Genomic DNA, 17070 nt, shown 5'->3' with positions numbered 1-17070 from the left:
AACTTCTGCCTTTCATTAGCTGCCTTCTGGAAGTTTCCTTGGACTCTCTGGCATGCATAATTAGTTGAAGTAGTGACCAGTGCAGATTTTTCAGGCAATCTTGTGTCCCTTCACTTTTTCTCCTTTATTTTTGGAAAAGTTACTCCATTTCTAGTCACTCTAGGAGCTCTGAATTCCACTTTCTGATGTGTTTCTTCCATTTTCAGCTCCAGCAATTCTGTGCCATATGGTCCAAAAACTGTGACAGGTTAAAAATTGAGAGATGTATATCCTACCCAATTTTATTTCCAAATTTTAATGAGTTGACTCCATCTAGTTTGTCTCTGATTTTAGTAACTTTTCAAAGCCTTAATGTATTTTACTTACTTCATAGTTCATAGAGCTCTAAGTTAATAGATAATTTCCTTCGCATTACAAGTCCAATATTTTCCAACTATAAAAATAATAATTTAATAGAGTATAGAAAATTAATGCATCTACTTAGTAAAAAAGGATATCATTAAGAATGTACATTCAGGAGGGAAGATGGCGGAGGAGGAGAAGCTGCCGCCTGGCTGGGAGAAGCGCATGAGTCGCAGCTCACGCCAGGTATACTACTTCAATCACATCACTAAGGCCAGCCAGTGGGAACTGCCCAGCGGCGGCAGCAGTGTTGGAGGCAGTAGCAAGAATGGCCAGGGGGAGCCGGCCAGGGTGCGCTGCTCACACCTGCTGGTAAAGCACAGTCAATCTAGAGGCCCTCATCCTGGCGGAAGGAGAAGATTACCAGGAGCAAGGAGGAGGCGCTGGAACTGATCAATGGCTACATCCAGAAGATTAAGTCGGAGAGAAGACTTTGATCCTCTGATCTCACAGTTGAGCAGCTGCAGCTCTGCCATAGACAGAGGAGACCTGGGTGCCTTCAGCAGAGGTCAGATGCAGAAACCGTTTGAAGTCAAACTTCCACTATTTGCAGATGATATGATAGTATACATAAGTGACCCCAAAAACTCTACCCGGAACTCCTACAGCTGATAAACTTCTTCAGTAAAGTGGCAGGATACAAGATCAACTCAAAAAAATCAGTAGCCCTCCTATACACAAATGATAAAAGGGCTCAGAAAGAAGTCAGAGAAACATCACCCTTTACAATAGCCACAAATAATATAAAATACCTTGGGATAACACTAACTAAACAAGTGAAGGACCTTTTTGATAAGAACTTTAAATCTCTAAAGAAAGAAATTGAAGAAGATATCAGAAAATGGAATGATCTCCCATGCTCATGGATAGGTAGGATTAACATAGTAAAAATGGCAATCTTACCAAAAGCAATCTACAGATTCAATGCAATCCCCATCAAAATCCCAACACAATTCTTCACAGACTTGAAAGAAAAATACTCAACTTCATATGGAAAAACAAAAGACCCAGGATAGCAAAAAGAATCCTATCTGATAAAGCAACCTTTGGAGGCATCACCATCTCTGACCTCAAACTCTAATATAGAGCTATAGTAATAAAAACAGTTTGGTACTGGTATAAAAACTGACACATGGACCAATGGAATCAAATTGAAGACCCTGACATTAATCCATGCACATATGAACACCTGGTTTTTGACAAAGGAGCCAAAACTATACAATGGAAAAAAGAAAGTATCTTCAACAAATGGTGCTGGCATAACTGGATCTCAATATGTAAAAGATTACAAATAGATCCATATCTGTCACCATGCACAAAACTCAAGTCCAAGTGGATCAAAGACCTGGACATAAATCCAGTTACACTAAACTTAATAGAAAATAAATTAGGAAGCACTCTTGAACGCATTAGCACCAGAGACCATTCCCTAAATAAAACAGCAACAGCACAGACTCTGAGCACAACAATTAATAAATGGGACCTCTCGAAATTGAGAAGCTTTTGCAGAGCAAAAGACACAGTCAATAAGACAAAAAGACAGCCAACAGAATGGGAAAAGATCTTCACCAACCCCACATCTGACAGAGGATTGATCTCCACAGTATATAAAGAACTCAAGAAACTAGACATCAAAATACTAAATAGTCCAATTAAAAAATGGGCTAAAGAGCTAAACAGAGAATTCACAAAACAAGAAACACAAATGGCTGAAAGACATTTAAAGAAATGCTCAACATCCTTAATCATCAGAGAAATGCAAATCAAAACGACTCTGAGATACCACCTTACACCTGTCAGAATGGCTACAATCAAAAACACCAATGACAGTCAATGTTGGAGAGGATGTGGAGCAAAGGGAACACTCCTCCACTGTTGGTGGGAATGTAAGCTTGTACAACCACTGTGGAAATCAGTATGGTGGTTTCTCAGAAAATTAGGAATCGAACTACCTCAAGACCCAGCCATCCCACTCTTGGGCATATACCCAAGGAATGCTGATTCATACCATAAAGATACATGCTCAGCTATGTTCATAGCAGCACTATTTGTGATAGTCAGAACCTGGAAACAACCTAGATGCCCATCAATGGAAGAATGGATGAAAAAAAATGTGGTACATATACACAATGGAGTACTACTCAGCAGAGAAAAACAATGAAAGCATGAAATTTGCAGGTAAGTGGATGGAACTAGAAAAAATCATCCTGAGTGAGGTAACCCGAACCCAGAAAGACAGTCATGGTATGTACTCACTCATAAGTGGATTCTAGATATAAAATAAAGAACAATCAGACTACAACCCATAGAACCATGGAGGCTATATATATATATAACATGGAGGTCCCTAGGACGACTGTGGCTTATAATAAATTTTGGTTTTACTAAAAAAAAAAAAAATCATTAAATACTTCATGTATGTATCCAAAGAAACATTTTCTTCTATCCCATGCATCTCCATGTCCTAATCTGTTATGTATTTCATGAAGTTTGGCACTTCATCCCAAAGTACTGTCTTCTAAGGCAATTATCCAGAGATGCCAGATAATGTAATAGCACTGAGATTTATTTTGGGGGGGTCTACTTTTGTCCAACTTCATATGGTGAACAACATAACATTACAGACTTGCACAAGAAAGACATTTCCAATGAGACACAGCTGTCTCATTGATGCTCAAATAAGATTAGTTGTAATATTAAATCAATAAAATACTGTGTTTTCAGAAAAAAAAAAGAATGTACATTCATGAGACCATGGGTTTAATTTTCAACTTCAGAAAAATAATGGAATTGTAGAATATATTCTTAATTGATATATGAAAGAAATGATTGTATCTGGGATATAAAATTGATTATTATTCATCAATGATGGAAAAATGGGAATATTGCTGAAAAAAATGGACGAGTTATTTCTCTTGTAATGCATGCAAAGAGAAAAATTCATCAAGCACATTCATTAGTAAAGAAAGGCACATCAAAACACAAGAATTCACTATACCCTCTTCAGAATTCTTAAAATTAAAGAAAAGAAGATATGTTGTAAGACTAAGACATAACAAGAAATTTTGAACATTGATAAAGAAATGAAGTCTTTGACATCAATAATATTGAATACATGCATAGCTACTACTCAGTATTTCACTTATAAATATATTCCCAACCTAAATATGTCCTTATGACTCCCCAAAGCACATACATTATAAAGTTTACATCAGCATTATACTTACTATAATCCATTTAGTAAAGGCTCAATAACTATCAATTTTATAATACATAAATATATCACCAATCACTCGTGTATTATTCAAAGTAATAATGAATAAATTATAATTGCATAGATAACTATCTATGAATATCAAAAGCATGTTATATGAAATAATTAATGTAGAAAAGAATATAAAATTTATTTTTCCACTCATTTAAAATGCAACTACCAATTAACAATGTCAGCAAGAGGGGTCTGATAACATTTCTGATTATTAAATGGGAGTACTTACATTGTTAATTACTTGTATGTATTTCTGATATGTGTATTGCATTATGCTGTTAAAAATTCTGCTTTTAAAAAAATTGTTTGAGCACAGTACAATATTAAACTTAAAACTCTGGCATTAAAACATTCCTCTGAGACAGGAAACAGAACAAGTTAATTTTACAGACAAACAGAGTATAAGGTTCAATATATTTTAACAGATATCAGTTACTCAAAATATCAGTGTCTTTTATTTGTTCTTCATATTTGACATATAAACACATCCTTGACTGCTTTTAGAAAAGAAGGCATCATCTCACAGTAACTTCTGTAATGTACTTCTTACTTACTTAGGTGATAAATGTCATGTGAAGGAAGAATTAAGTCTGTTTCTAATAAAACTCCATTGGAAACCAAACTGGAGAAAAAGCAGTGATTTTAATAATTAGTACATTTCCTTACTGTTTTGATAAATGCCTGGAATATCTGTATGAGAATGTTCATGAATAAATCTTCAAAACTGCCTCACTTAATGCTTAAGAAAGGCCTTCTGAAACACATCTCTCTCCATTTTCTTCCACTTTCCAAGTCCACTTTGCTTTTGCCAGCCTCAAAGGGCCCTAAGCCCTTCAGGTCTTGAATCATGTCACTACCGCTCTAGCTACAGGGAACTGGACAGGTCTCCCTTGGGTTCCTATTAACACCTGCTAGTTAATCAGCCGGAGGGGCCGTTAGTGACTGATGTCATATCCTTCCATCCATCCTCCTTCCTCCCTCCCCAGAGGCTGCCCCACCGTTGTAGCCATCCTACTCTGGGAAAGACAGGAACAGAGCTCACACCACACAGCCATTTGTAGAATCACATTCAGTTGTTCAAAAGCTGGAGTTTGCTTTTAGTAAATTCCTAATTACGAATTTGCACACCAAGAACATGCAGCTGTGCAATGTATTAGCAGCAAAGCTAACTTTTCAGCTCTCGGATTCATAAATATTTTAGGTATTGTACAAACACTGCAGCAAACAGTAACAGAGATGTCCCTGGGTAAAAGGAAGCTACTGATAAGATGTATGTAGAGATGCGCAGGGGGTCCTCACATTCTGAATAAGTTTAGCAGTGCAGCCATCTCTAATTTAGACTGTTTTCTTAATCTGCTGCCAGGGGACCATGCTGGGTGATTCCCAGTAATGAACTCCACCTGGATGCTCAGTAAATTTGAGCAGGAGAACCGAGTGCAGCCTGCTGTTCTTGCCACAGATCTGGATGAGTGAGCTCTAATTTGATCAATAAGTGACCATCCCACCAAGGAACCATTAGAAATGTTTAGAGTCTTATCCTCTGTGATAGGACAAGACAGACTGCTTATTTTAATAAGGTAATTTGGGAGAAAGTGAAACATTCTGAGAGAAATCAGAAATATTTGTGAAACAAAGAAAACAAACTGTTAGTGAATGTTTGATTCCAGTCCCATTCTTGTTTACTAGATTCTGTGTTAATAGGAAAAATGTAGCATAAATGTTTAGAATATCCAAGCTTTGTGGGCTAACATAGTTTTGACACCATTATATAATCAACGGGGTTAATTTACAACTATAGTTACAGGCCTTGGGACATCTGCTAGTCTCTGAGTAGAAACTGCATTGTGTATTGTAATGCACTACACAGTGAATCTACCAAGTGAAGGCATCCTTTAGAGATATAGAGTTATGTCTCTAAAATCATTGTACTTACACCTTATCACTACCCTGCCATTATCCTAATGTGATTGAGAATAAGGCCATAGCTACAGATGCTATTTCTTCTAATACAACCAGGTCCTGTGTTATAATCAGACCTATATGAATGTTACCACAAAGGTCAGATATGCATCTTCCTTTTTATTAAATTTCAGTTTTCCTTTTGTAAATTATAATTACTGATTAATTTATTCGATTGAAAATAGATCCTTTCTCGTGTAATACATCCCAACCACAGTGAGCCATGTGGATGTTGTCCTTATCAATGCCCCTCTCAACCCCCCCCCCACCTCGCTCCAATTACAAGCTATCATTTTTCAGAGAACAGTCTTTTGTCCTAGCATTAGCCTGGGTTGTTTAAGCATCTCCATGGGATCTCCATGGCAACAACTCAACTGAAAGTAATGCAATTCCACTACTGGAAGTCTTTCCTGGCCACAAAAAATGGCCAGTTCAGAAAGTGTATCTATTACTAGGAGTCCTCTCTAGGGTCACCTTCATAGATCCCAGAAAATTTCTACTGCACTGGGTTTCCACACTACCCTCCCAAAGCCCCTCAGTTCAAACTGCATCTCCTTCCATTCCTTCCCCACACATAATCTGTCCCCACCTGCCGCCAGTCCACCTACAGAACCTGTTCTATTTCCCTGCTCCAGGGAGGTCCATGCTTCACCACTAATGTCACTCTCTTTACTCAACCTCTCTGGATCTGTGGATTTTGGTATGATTATCCTTTATTTTATGGCTAATATTCACTAGTAAATGAGTACACACTATTTGTCTTTATGGATCTATATGACCTCACTCAGGGTGATTTTTTTCTAGTTTAATCCATTTGCCGGCCAATTTCATGATATCATATTTTAACTGCTGAATATGTCCATTGTGAAAATGTACCACATTTTCTTTATCTATTCTTAGGTTGAAGAGCATCCAGGTTTCCAGTTTCCAGCTATTATGAATATAGCTGCAATGAACATAGTTGAGCAAGTGTCCTGTGTAGGATGGAGTATTCTTTGGGTATATGCCCAAGAGTTGTATAGCTGGCTCTTGAGTTAGATTGACTACCATTTTTTCTGTGGCACCACCATATTGATTTCTAAAGTGGCTGTACACATTTGTATTCCCATCAGCAATGGAGAAGTCTTCTCTGTGCTCCACAACCTTGCTGTCAAGCAAGCCGTCATGTGTTATCGATCTTAGCCATTCTGACAGGTGTAAGATGAAAATTTAAAGTTGTTTTGATGTGCATTTCCCTGATGGCAAAGAATGGTGAGTACTCTCTAAGTGTTCCTCAGCCATTTGAGATTCATCTATTGAGAATTTTCTTTTTAGATCTGTACACACTTTTTAATTGGATTGTTTGTTTTTTTTAAAATGTCTATTTTCTTGAGTTATTTATATATTTTGGACAGTAGACCTTCATCAGATGTGGACTTGGTAAACATCTTTTCACATTCTGTAGACTGCCTCCTTATCCAATCAGGTGTCCTTTGTTTTACGGGAGGTTTTTAGCTTCATGAGGTACCACGTATTAATTGTTGATTTTAGTGCCTTTAGTCTATTTGTGTTTTGTTTAGAAAGTTGTCTCCTTTGCCAGTACATTCAAGGCTGTTCCTCACTTTTGTCTTCAATAAGTTCAGGTGTATCTGGTTTTATGTTGAGGTCTTTGATGCATAAGGACTTGAGTTTTGTGCAGGGTGATAAATATGGATCTATTTGCATTCTTCTATGTACAGACATCCAGTTTAACCAGAATCATTTGTTGAAGATGCTTTCTTTTTTCCAGTGTGTTTTTATTCCTTCATTATAAAAAATAAGGTGTCCATGGATGTGTGAATTTATGTCTGGGTCTTCAATTCAATGACATTGATCAACATATTTGTTTGTATGCCAATACTATGCAGTTTTTATTGCTATACCTCTGTTTTACAACTTAAAACCAAGGATGACGAGACCTCTAGCAATTCTTTTACTGTTCAGGACTATTTTTAGCATTCCCAGGTTTTTTTGTTTTTCATTACAAAACCAAGAATTGTCCTTTCAAGTTCTTCAAAGAATTTTGTTGGAATTTTGATGGATGTTATATTGAATCTGTAGATTGTTTGGGTAGAATGTTCACTTTTACTGTTAACTCCTACTGATTCATGAGCATGGAAGATCTGTTCATCTTCTGATATCTTCTTCAATTTCTTTCTTCAAAGACTTGAAAGTTTTGTCCTACAAATATTTTACTTCCTTGGCTAGAATTTCTCCAAGACATTTTATATTATTTGAGGCTGTTGTGAAGACTGAAGAGGTACACAGGGTGAGAAATGAGGAAAGTTGACCACTTGGTACTAAGTCACAAGTAAGAGCAAGAAGTTCTAATGTGTGCTGGAGAAACAGCTCAGTGATTAAGAACATGGACTGTTCCTCCTGAGAACCCAGGGTTTAATTTGCAGGACCCATGTAGTACCTCACAACTGTCTGTAACTCCAGTTCCAGGGATCTGACACACTCACACAAATGTACACTGAATAAAATGAATTTGAAAAAGAAAGACAATGTAACTCTTGGAGTTGTTGAGTAAAATTTCAGTTTTCCTCGATTCCTTATTACAAATTTTTGTACACTTAGGTGTATAATTACCCATTTATTATTGTGCATACTCCTCAATTCTGAAGCTAGAACTACTATAAAATGCACATTTCTCGTGAACCCTTTCCATACCTCATTGCAGTGCTTCTGCTGCTCTATGATCTTTGGACACTTCTGAAATTAACCAAAATGCTTTGAAGCAAAACATAACAAGGAATCTACTTATTCACTTATGAGTTGATTATTTATTTTTGTGAAAGGCAGTTTTTAGTTTTTATTCAAATTTAGGTGATACTCTATTCTTTGATGAATTTTATCCAGTTGTGCTGCAAATAGGATCCTAATGCCTATGGATTTGGCAATTTTTTCATTGCCATGATAACACAACTGATGATTACAATTTAAGGAAAGAAGAGTTAATACTGCTTCACAGTTTGATATAATCTGGTGGTTAGTGTCAAGTATCTGCTGGAAAGACTATATCACCTGAAGATGGCCTTTGGGCATGCTTGTGGGGGATTGTCTTTATTATATTAGGTGAAATGGTAAGAACTCTTGACTGTTTGTGACATAACTCTTTGCTTGGGCTCCAGGACTGTGTAAATGGAGAAAGAGGCTTGAACAGCAGCATAGATTAACTCCTCCTTTTTAAAAATTGTGACTGTTACATGACCTATTGCTTTGAGTCCCTGGTTACCATAATTGACTTTGTCCTTTAACTGTGGGCCAGACTAAACCTTTTCTTTTGTAAATTGCTTTATTAGAATGTTTTATCACAGCGACAGGGAAAGAAAGTATGAAACATCCCACCATGATGGTGAAGTCTGGAAGCAGATGAAGAGAGGAAACTGATCATAGACACCAGGTTGGAGGTAGGACAGATGGATACTGGCACTCAACCTGATTTCTCTCTCTTATCCTTTATGGCACACCATTCCATTTACTGGTATTTCCCATAGGGCAGGTGTTCTCATATCACATAATTCAGTCTATACTCCCTCTTAGACATGTCCAGAGATTTGACTCCTAGGTGATTTTAGATCCTGTCAAGTTGATGAACAACCTTAATCATCAGATCTGCACCTGTTAGTGTGTACACACTCAGTGTAGTAATGTACACAGATATCTTAAGAGATATGGATATGTTTTGTGTTTGAATTGTGATATATATATATATATATTTTTTTTCAAGACAGGGATTCACTGTGTAGCCATGGCTGTCCTAGAACTGGCTCAGTAGGCTGGCCTCAAACTCAGAATTCTGCCTGCCTCTGCCTTCTGAGTGCTGAGCTTAAAGACACGTGCCACCACATCTAGCTATAATTCTTTTTTTTTTTTTTTTATTTTGAAGACAGGGTCTCCTGTTACCCAAACTGACCTTAAGCTTTTATTTATATGTATACAGTGTTCTGTCTGAATATATACCTGCACACCAGAACAGGGCACCAGATCTCATTACAGATGCTTGTGAGCCACCATATAGTTGCTGGTATTTGAACTCAGGACCTCTGGAAGAGCAATCAGTGCTCTTAACCTCTGAGCCATCTCTCAGCCCCCCAGCTATAATTCTCAATAGATTTGTTTTAAAAGTAATGAGCATTTGTTTTTCTGACAATCTATCTATGAGTTACCACATATCTGAAATGAAGTCTGTACCTTCTCAATTGTTAATATCCATGAGTGTCTTTTGTGAGGATCATCATTAAATATGAATAAATTGTCTAATTTGAAGTATTTTCTAGAAGTTATGAACACTTACTTTACAAAGTCATTAAGGTGAATTCAGTTAATGATGTACATTTTATCAGAGACCAACTGATGCATATCAGTTATAAAGGGAACGACGTTTCTCTCTCTCTCTCTCTCTCTCTCTCTCTCTCTCTCTCTCTCTCTCTCTCTCTTTTTGAGACAGGGTTTCTCCGTATAGTTTTGGTGCCTGTCCTGGATCTCACTCTGTAGACCAGTCTCGCCTTGAACTCACAGAGTTCTGCCTGGCTCTACCTCCCAAATGCTGGGATTAAAGGAATGTGCCACCACTGCCCGGCAAAGGATAAAAGTTTTTCATTGGAAATGTTTTGGTTATCACTCTTTAGAGATTTGTAATAACACTTTTACTGATAGAATCTTATTACACAATGTTTGATGTGCATTTTAATACAAACCATTTCCTGATTTTGTAGCTCCAACTCTACATAAATAAAAAATACAGGCACCAGAGAGAAAGAAACAATAAGTATTGTGCTTTGAGGCATTAGAGTGATAGATTTATAAAAAATAAACAATATGAATCAAAGCAATAAATGTTTTGTGTAAAAACAACTGAATCGCATACTTCTAGATGATGTATAGATATTAAATAATATTTTTGGTAAATGTCATCACTAATTATAAGACTAATTGTATGTTCATCAACATTGATGACAAATTCTCATATAATACTCTTGTAATACACTAGGCAGTCAATATTTTAATTTGGCCTTCCTCGTATTTTTAGTAATTAGTTTTTTTTAAATAAATTTTGTTTATTTTACATCCCTGTCACAATTTCCCCTCCTTTTTCCCCTTTCAGTACCTCCCTTTGTTCCTACCCTCCAATCCACTCCTCTTCATTTCAGTTTAAGAAAGGGCAGGTCTCCCGTAAGTATCAACAAAACGTAGTCTATCAAGTTGCAGTTAGACTAAGCACCTTCCCATGTATTAAAGCTGGGCAAGGTGACCCTTTATGAGGAGGACGGTTCCAAAAGCCAGTAAAAGAGTTGGAGACAGCCTCTGTTCCTACTGCTAGGAGTCTCGAAAGAAAACCAAGGTACTCAACTATAGCATATATGCCGAGTACCAGAGTTAGCCCCATGCACATTCCCTGCTGTTGGTTAAGTCTCTTTGTGAGCCTACAAGCCTAAATTAGTTGATTCTGTGAGTGTTCTTTTGGCGTCCCTGAATCCTCTGGCTCCTACAATCATTTCTCTCCCTGTTCTGCAGGATTCCCCAAGCTCTCCCTAATGCTTGGCTGTGAGTCTACACCTGTTTCCATCAGTTGCTGGATGAAGCCTCTTTGATGATTATTGGACTAAGCATCAAACTGTTCATAAGAGATGGCCAGTTCAGGCTATGTATCTGCTATTGCTAGGAGTCTTAGCTGGGGTCATTATTGTAGATTCCTGACAGATTCCTTTACAACCAGATTTTTACTTGACCCCTACATGTCCCCTTTTTCAGTGGTCTCTTTCAGTGCTCTCCCCCTGTAATAGAAGAACTGCCCCCACAACCTGATGGATCATGTTTCCATTCCCATGTTCATTTAGTCTACTCATGAAATATATTCTGTTTCCACTTCCCCGAGAGCCATGAGATTACCCTTTGAGCTCTCCTTTTTAGCTAATTTCCCTGGGTCTGTGGACTATAGCATAGTTATTCTTTATTTTACAACTAATATCCACTTACAAGTGAGTACATACCATGCCTGTCTTTTTTAGTCTGGGTTAACCTAACTCAGGATGATCTTTTTTTCTACTTTCATCCACTTGCATTCAAATTTCCTGATGTTCTTGTTTTTAATGGGTGAGTAATACTCCATTGTGTAAAAGTACCACATTGTCTTTATTTATTCCTCAGTGGAAGGACACCTAAGTTGTTTTCAGGTTCTGGTTATTACATATAAATTTGCTATTAACATAGTTGAGCAAGTGATCTTGTGGTATGTTTGAGTATCCTTTGGGTAAATGCAAAGAGTGGTATAGCTGGGTCTTGTAGTAGATCGACTCCCAGTTTTTTGAAAAACAACCACACTAACTTCTAAAGAGGCACTATACAAGTCTGCACTCCCACCAGCAAAGGAAGAGTGCTCCCCTTGTTCCACATCTAGATAAGCTGACATTACTGTTTTTGATTTTAGCCATTTTTACAGGTATATGATGAAATCTCAGAGTCATTTTGATTTGCATTTTCCTGATGGCTTAAGATGTTGAACATCTCCTTAAGTGTTTATCAGCCATTTGATATTCTTCTATTTGAGAATTCTCTATTTTGATCTGTACCAAATTTTAATTGGATTATTTGGTTTGATATCTAGCTTCCTGAGTTCTTTATATACTTTAAAAATCAGCCCTCTGTTGGATGTGACCTTGGTGAAAATCTTGTCCCATTCTGTGGGCTGCTATTTAGTCTTTTTGACAGTGTCCTTTGCCCTACAAAAAAGTTTTAAATATCACGAGGTCTCATTTATTGTCTATCTTAGTGCCTATGACATTGGTATCCTGTTCAGGAAATTGTCTCCTGTGTCAATATGTTTGAGATTATTTCCCACTTTCTCTCCTATTAGGTTAAGTGTATATCAGTTTATGTAGAGGTCTTTAATCCACTTTGACCTGAGTTTTGTGCAGAGTGACAGATTTGAATCTATTTCCATTCTTCTAAATGCTGACATCCAGTTATAACAGCACCATTTGTTGATGATGCTTTCTTTTTATCATTGTAGAGCTTGGCTTCTTTGTTGAAAATCAGGTGTCCATAGGTGTGTAGATTTACATATGGGACTCTAAATTGATTCCGTTGATCCACATATATGTTTCTATGCCAATATAATGCTATTTTAATTACTATAGATCTGTAGTAGAGCTTGAAATCAGGAAAGGTGATATCACAGAAGGTTCTTTTATTGTACAAGATTGTTTTATCTAACCTGGGTTTTTTGTTTTTCTATATGAAGTTGAGTATTGTTCTTTCAAGGTCTGTAAAAAAAATTATGTTGGCATTTTGATGGGGGATTTCATTGAATTTGTAGATTGCTTTTGATAAGATGGCCATTCTTACTATATTAATCCTACCAATCCTTGAACATGGGAAAACTACCATTTTCTGATATCTTCTTCAATTTCTTTCTTAAAAGATCTGAAGTTTTGTCATACAAATTTTGCTTGCTTGGTTAGAGTAATGCCAAGACATTTAACATTATTTGAGACTATTGTAAAGGGTATTGATTTTCTGGTTTCTTTCTCAGCCCATTTATCATTTGTATATAGAAAGGCTACTGGTTTTTTTGAGTTAATCTTGTATCTAGCTACTTGACTAAAGGTGTTTATAAGTTGTAGGAATTCCCTGGTAGAGTTTTTGGGGTCACTTATGTATACTATCATCTATCATATTATCTGTGAATAATGATACCTTGACTTCTACCTTTCAATTTGTATTTCTTTCGATTTCCTTTAGTTGTCTTATTGCTTTAGCTAGAACTTCAAGCACTATATTGAATAGGTATGAAGAAAGTAGACAACTTTGTCTTATTTCTGGTTTTAGTGGAATTGTTTTGAATTTCTCTCCATTTAATTTGATGTTGGCAATATATGGTAATAATTCATTTGTGCTCTAAAAAAATAAAGATTGCCTGAAAATCAGAGTGAGGAGCTCACCACTAGTTAACCATAGAGGTCTGGAGGTCTGTACAGACAGATAGGAAGTCGTAGAGCTTGGTGGAGAGAGAAGTGATAAGGCAGGGTGGAGAAAGGAGCTTGAACTCTTTCAGCAGAAGATTTTGTAGGGATAAGAACTAGTGGCATGCTCTTTGCCTCTCTGATCTCTCAGCTTTTACCACAATATCTGGCTCTGGGTTTTTTTTTTCTTAATAAGACCTTCTAAGATTCATGTTACATCTGGCAACCCAACATTTGAGGCATGAATTCTTTCTTTAAAGAGCCCCTTGCCTGTGACCTTGAAGTCCCTCATCTCAGGCCCAAGCTGCATGTGGCCTGAATCTCCACCCAATGTGGGCTGTAGTCTCTATGGCTTCTTCTCTCCTGGTGGTTGTGGGTTCTCTCTGGATCCCTATCTTGAACTGTTACAATAGTATGTAGCTGCCTTGAAACTCACTTGGACTTCTACTGCTCTATGTAGAAACAGTCAGCCTCACATCTGAATTGTCATTGTCAGCAAATTTGGTGAGTCAATTAAGATTTCATAAAGAGAGAAATTAATAAAAAGAGAATTTTTTCCCACATTAAAAAATGGGAAACATTTTTATAATGGAGGGTGTTTAGTCTCTGTTAGATAACACATTAGGCAGTCTGGAAATAGAACAATAAAATTAGAGGATAATTAATGTTGATGGGATTGACATAAGGTCAATTATAAATATTATTTGATCATTATTGTTTTATTATTGAAGAAATTGGTTAATATGAGTGCCAAGATATCAAACAAACTTAGAAAACCCCGTTAAAACAGATCATGGAAAAATTCAGACACAGGGACAGGAATTTAAAGGTTAACCTATCTCAGCATTGCATTATATGGTTCCAGAAAAAATAGTCTAAGGCTTTCAAATAGCCAACCTTATTCTATCCAGTAATCTTAAAGGAACTGCCAAATGCTCAAGACTGTGTATGAGCTGATTGGACTCCTGTACAAATGTTAGATGTGAGGAGATTCAAAGAAGCTATAGTGTCATATGTATGTGTTCTCTGTATGTAAAGCAAATGTTAAACTCCTGGGCAACTTGTAATAGCATTGTTCCTCAAGACTGGAAGATTTGGTTACAGCTGTTTTAGAGGCTGGTCCACAGTTGTAATGGAGGACCTGGTGGAAAGATGAGGCTAATGCTATAGAACAATGATACAGGGCTATAGGTATGGAAATTTCCCAAGATCAACTTTTTGATTACAGCAATTATGCTGATATACAAAGACAGTCTTTATATGATAACCACACCCTAGTGACAGCTTTGAATGCTTGGGACAGAACTGAAATAGTAGGAAAGAAAATTGAGTAATTTAAAAAAAGTTATACAGGACCCAAAAGAAACCTTCATGAATTTCTTACAAAGGTTGTGATCAGCAGTAACTAGAATGATACCAAATTCAGAAGCCAGACAGATAATAATTGAATCTCTGGCTTTTGAAAATGCTAACGCTCATTGCACAGGGATATTTAGGCCATTAAAAGGCAAGAACAGCACTCTTGGAGGATTGGATCTGAGATAAAATTAATGTTGAATGACATGACCATGATGATACTTGAATAGGAGAGGTGATTTCCAGAGGTTTTTGGAGTACAGGTTTTAGAAATATGACCTAAAGATACTTTGAATTTTTTCAGTGTCTTTTGTTACAAATCTCTTCTTGTTTCTGATTTTGTTGATTTGGATCTCTCTCTCTCTCTCTCTCTCTCTCTCTCTCTCTCTCTCTCTCTCTCTCTCTGCATTTCAGTTAGTTTGGATAAGGGTTTATCTATTTTGTTGATTTTCTAGAAAAACTAACTCTTTGTTTCATTGATTCTTTGTATTTTCTCTTTATTTCTATTTTATTGATTTTAGCCCTCAGTTTGATTATTTCCTGCCATCTACGCCTCTTAGATGTGTCTGCTTCTTTTCATTCTAAAGTTTTCAGGTGTGATGCTAAGTCACTAGTATGAGATCTCTCAAATTTTTCATGAAGGCTCTTAATGCTAAAAAATTTCTTATTAGTATAAATTTCATTGTGTTCCCTAAGTTTGTGTATGTTGTGTGTTCATTTTCATTGAATTCTAGGAAGTATTTAGCTTCATTAATTTCTTCCTTAATCCTGTGGTTACCCAATAGAGAGTTGTTCAGTTTTTATTAGTTTGTAGGCTTTCTGCTGATTCTGTTGTTGAAATCCAGCTTTAATCCATAGTGGTCTGATAAGACACAGGGGGTTTATTTCAAATTTCTTTTTATCTGTTGAGATTTGCTTTGTGTCCGAGTATATAGTCAGTTTTAGAGATTGTTTCATGTGGTGCTGAGAAGGTACATTCCTTTGTGTGTGGGTAAAATGTTCTGTAGATATCTGTTAGGTGCATTTGAGTCATAACATCTGATAGTTCTGTTATTTCTTTGTTTAGTTTCTGTCAAGATTACTTATCCTTTGGTGAAAGTGCGATGTTTAAGTCTCCCACTATTACTGCATGAGGTTCTATGTGTGATTTAACTTTAGTAATATTTCTTTACAAAAATGATTACCCTTATATTTGGGGCATAGATGTTCAGAATTGATACATCATCTTGGTGGATATTTCCTTTGATGAATCTGAAATGCCCTTCTCCATCTCTTTTGATTAATTTTGGTTGAAAATCTGTTTTGTTAGATATTAGGATAGCTACACCAGCTTTCTTCTTAGGTCCATTTGATTGGAAAAATCTTTTTCTAACCCTTTACTCTGAGGAAATCTCTGTCTTTGATGTGAGGGGGTGTTTCTTGTATGCAGCAGAATGATAGATTATGTTTTCATATCCAATCCATTATTCTTTATTCTTTTGTTGACAAATGGAGTCCATTAGTATTGATGAATGTTAATGAGCTATGATTGTTAATTTCTGTTATTATAGTGGCAGTGGTAGTGTGTGTGTGTGTGTGTGTGTGTGTGTGTATGTGTGTACATGTGCATGTGTGTGTCTGTGTATGTCTCTGTGTGTTTTTCTTTTTTGTCTTTTTTTTTTTTTGGTGTGAGATTATCTATTGCCTGTGTTTTTGTGGGTGTACTTAACTTCCTGAGGTTATAGTTTCCCTTCTAGTACCTTCTGTAGGGATGCATTTCTGGATAAATATTGTTTAAATTTGACTTTGTCATGAAATATCTTGTTTTCTCCATCCATGATATTTGACAATTTTCCCGGGTGTAGTAGTCTGGGCTGGCATCCTTGGTCTCTCAGTGTCTATAAAACATCAGTCTATGCTCTTCTGGATTTTAGGTTCTCTGTTAAGAAGTCAGGTGTGATTCTAATAGAGCTTCCTTTATGTGTTACTTGGCCTTTTTCTTTGCTGCTTTTAATATTCTTTCTTTGTTCTGTATGTTTAGTTTTTTATTATTATGTGGCAAGTAGATTTTCTTTTCTGATTCAATCTATTCAGTGTTCTATAAGCTTCTTGTAACTTTGT

General features: G+C 36.5%; 1 pseudogene; it reads left to right on the top strand.

Annotated features, from left to right (window-relative positions):
• The first annotated feature begins 525 nt into the window (after positions 1 to 525).
• On the top strand, positions 526 to 6667 carry LOC114697397 (annotated as a pseudogene).
• Positions 6668 to 17070: the final 10403 nt, after the last annotated feature.

The sequence above is a fragment of the Peromyscus leucopus genome, chromosome 11 (genome assembly GCF_004664715.2).
Source record: "Peromyscus leucopus breed LL Stock chromosome 11, UCI_PerLeu_2.1, whole genome shotgun sequence".
Classification (NCBI taxonomy): domain Eukaryota; kingdom Metazoa; phylum Chordata; class Mammalia; order Rodentia; family Cricetidae; genus Peromyscus; species Peromyscus leucopus.
This window is presented reverse-complemented; position numbering and strand designations above follow the sequence as displayed.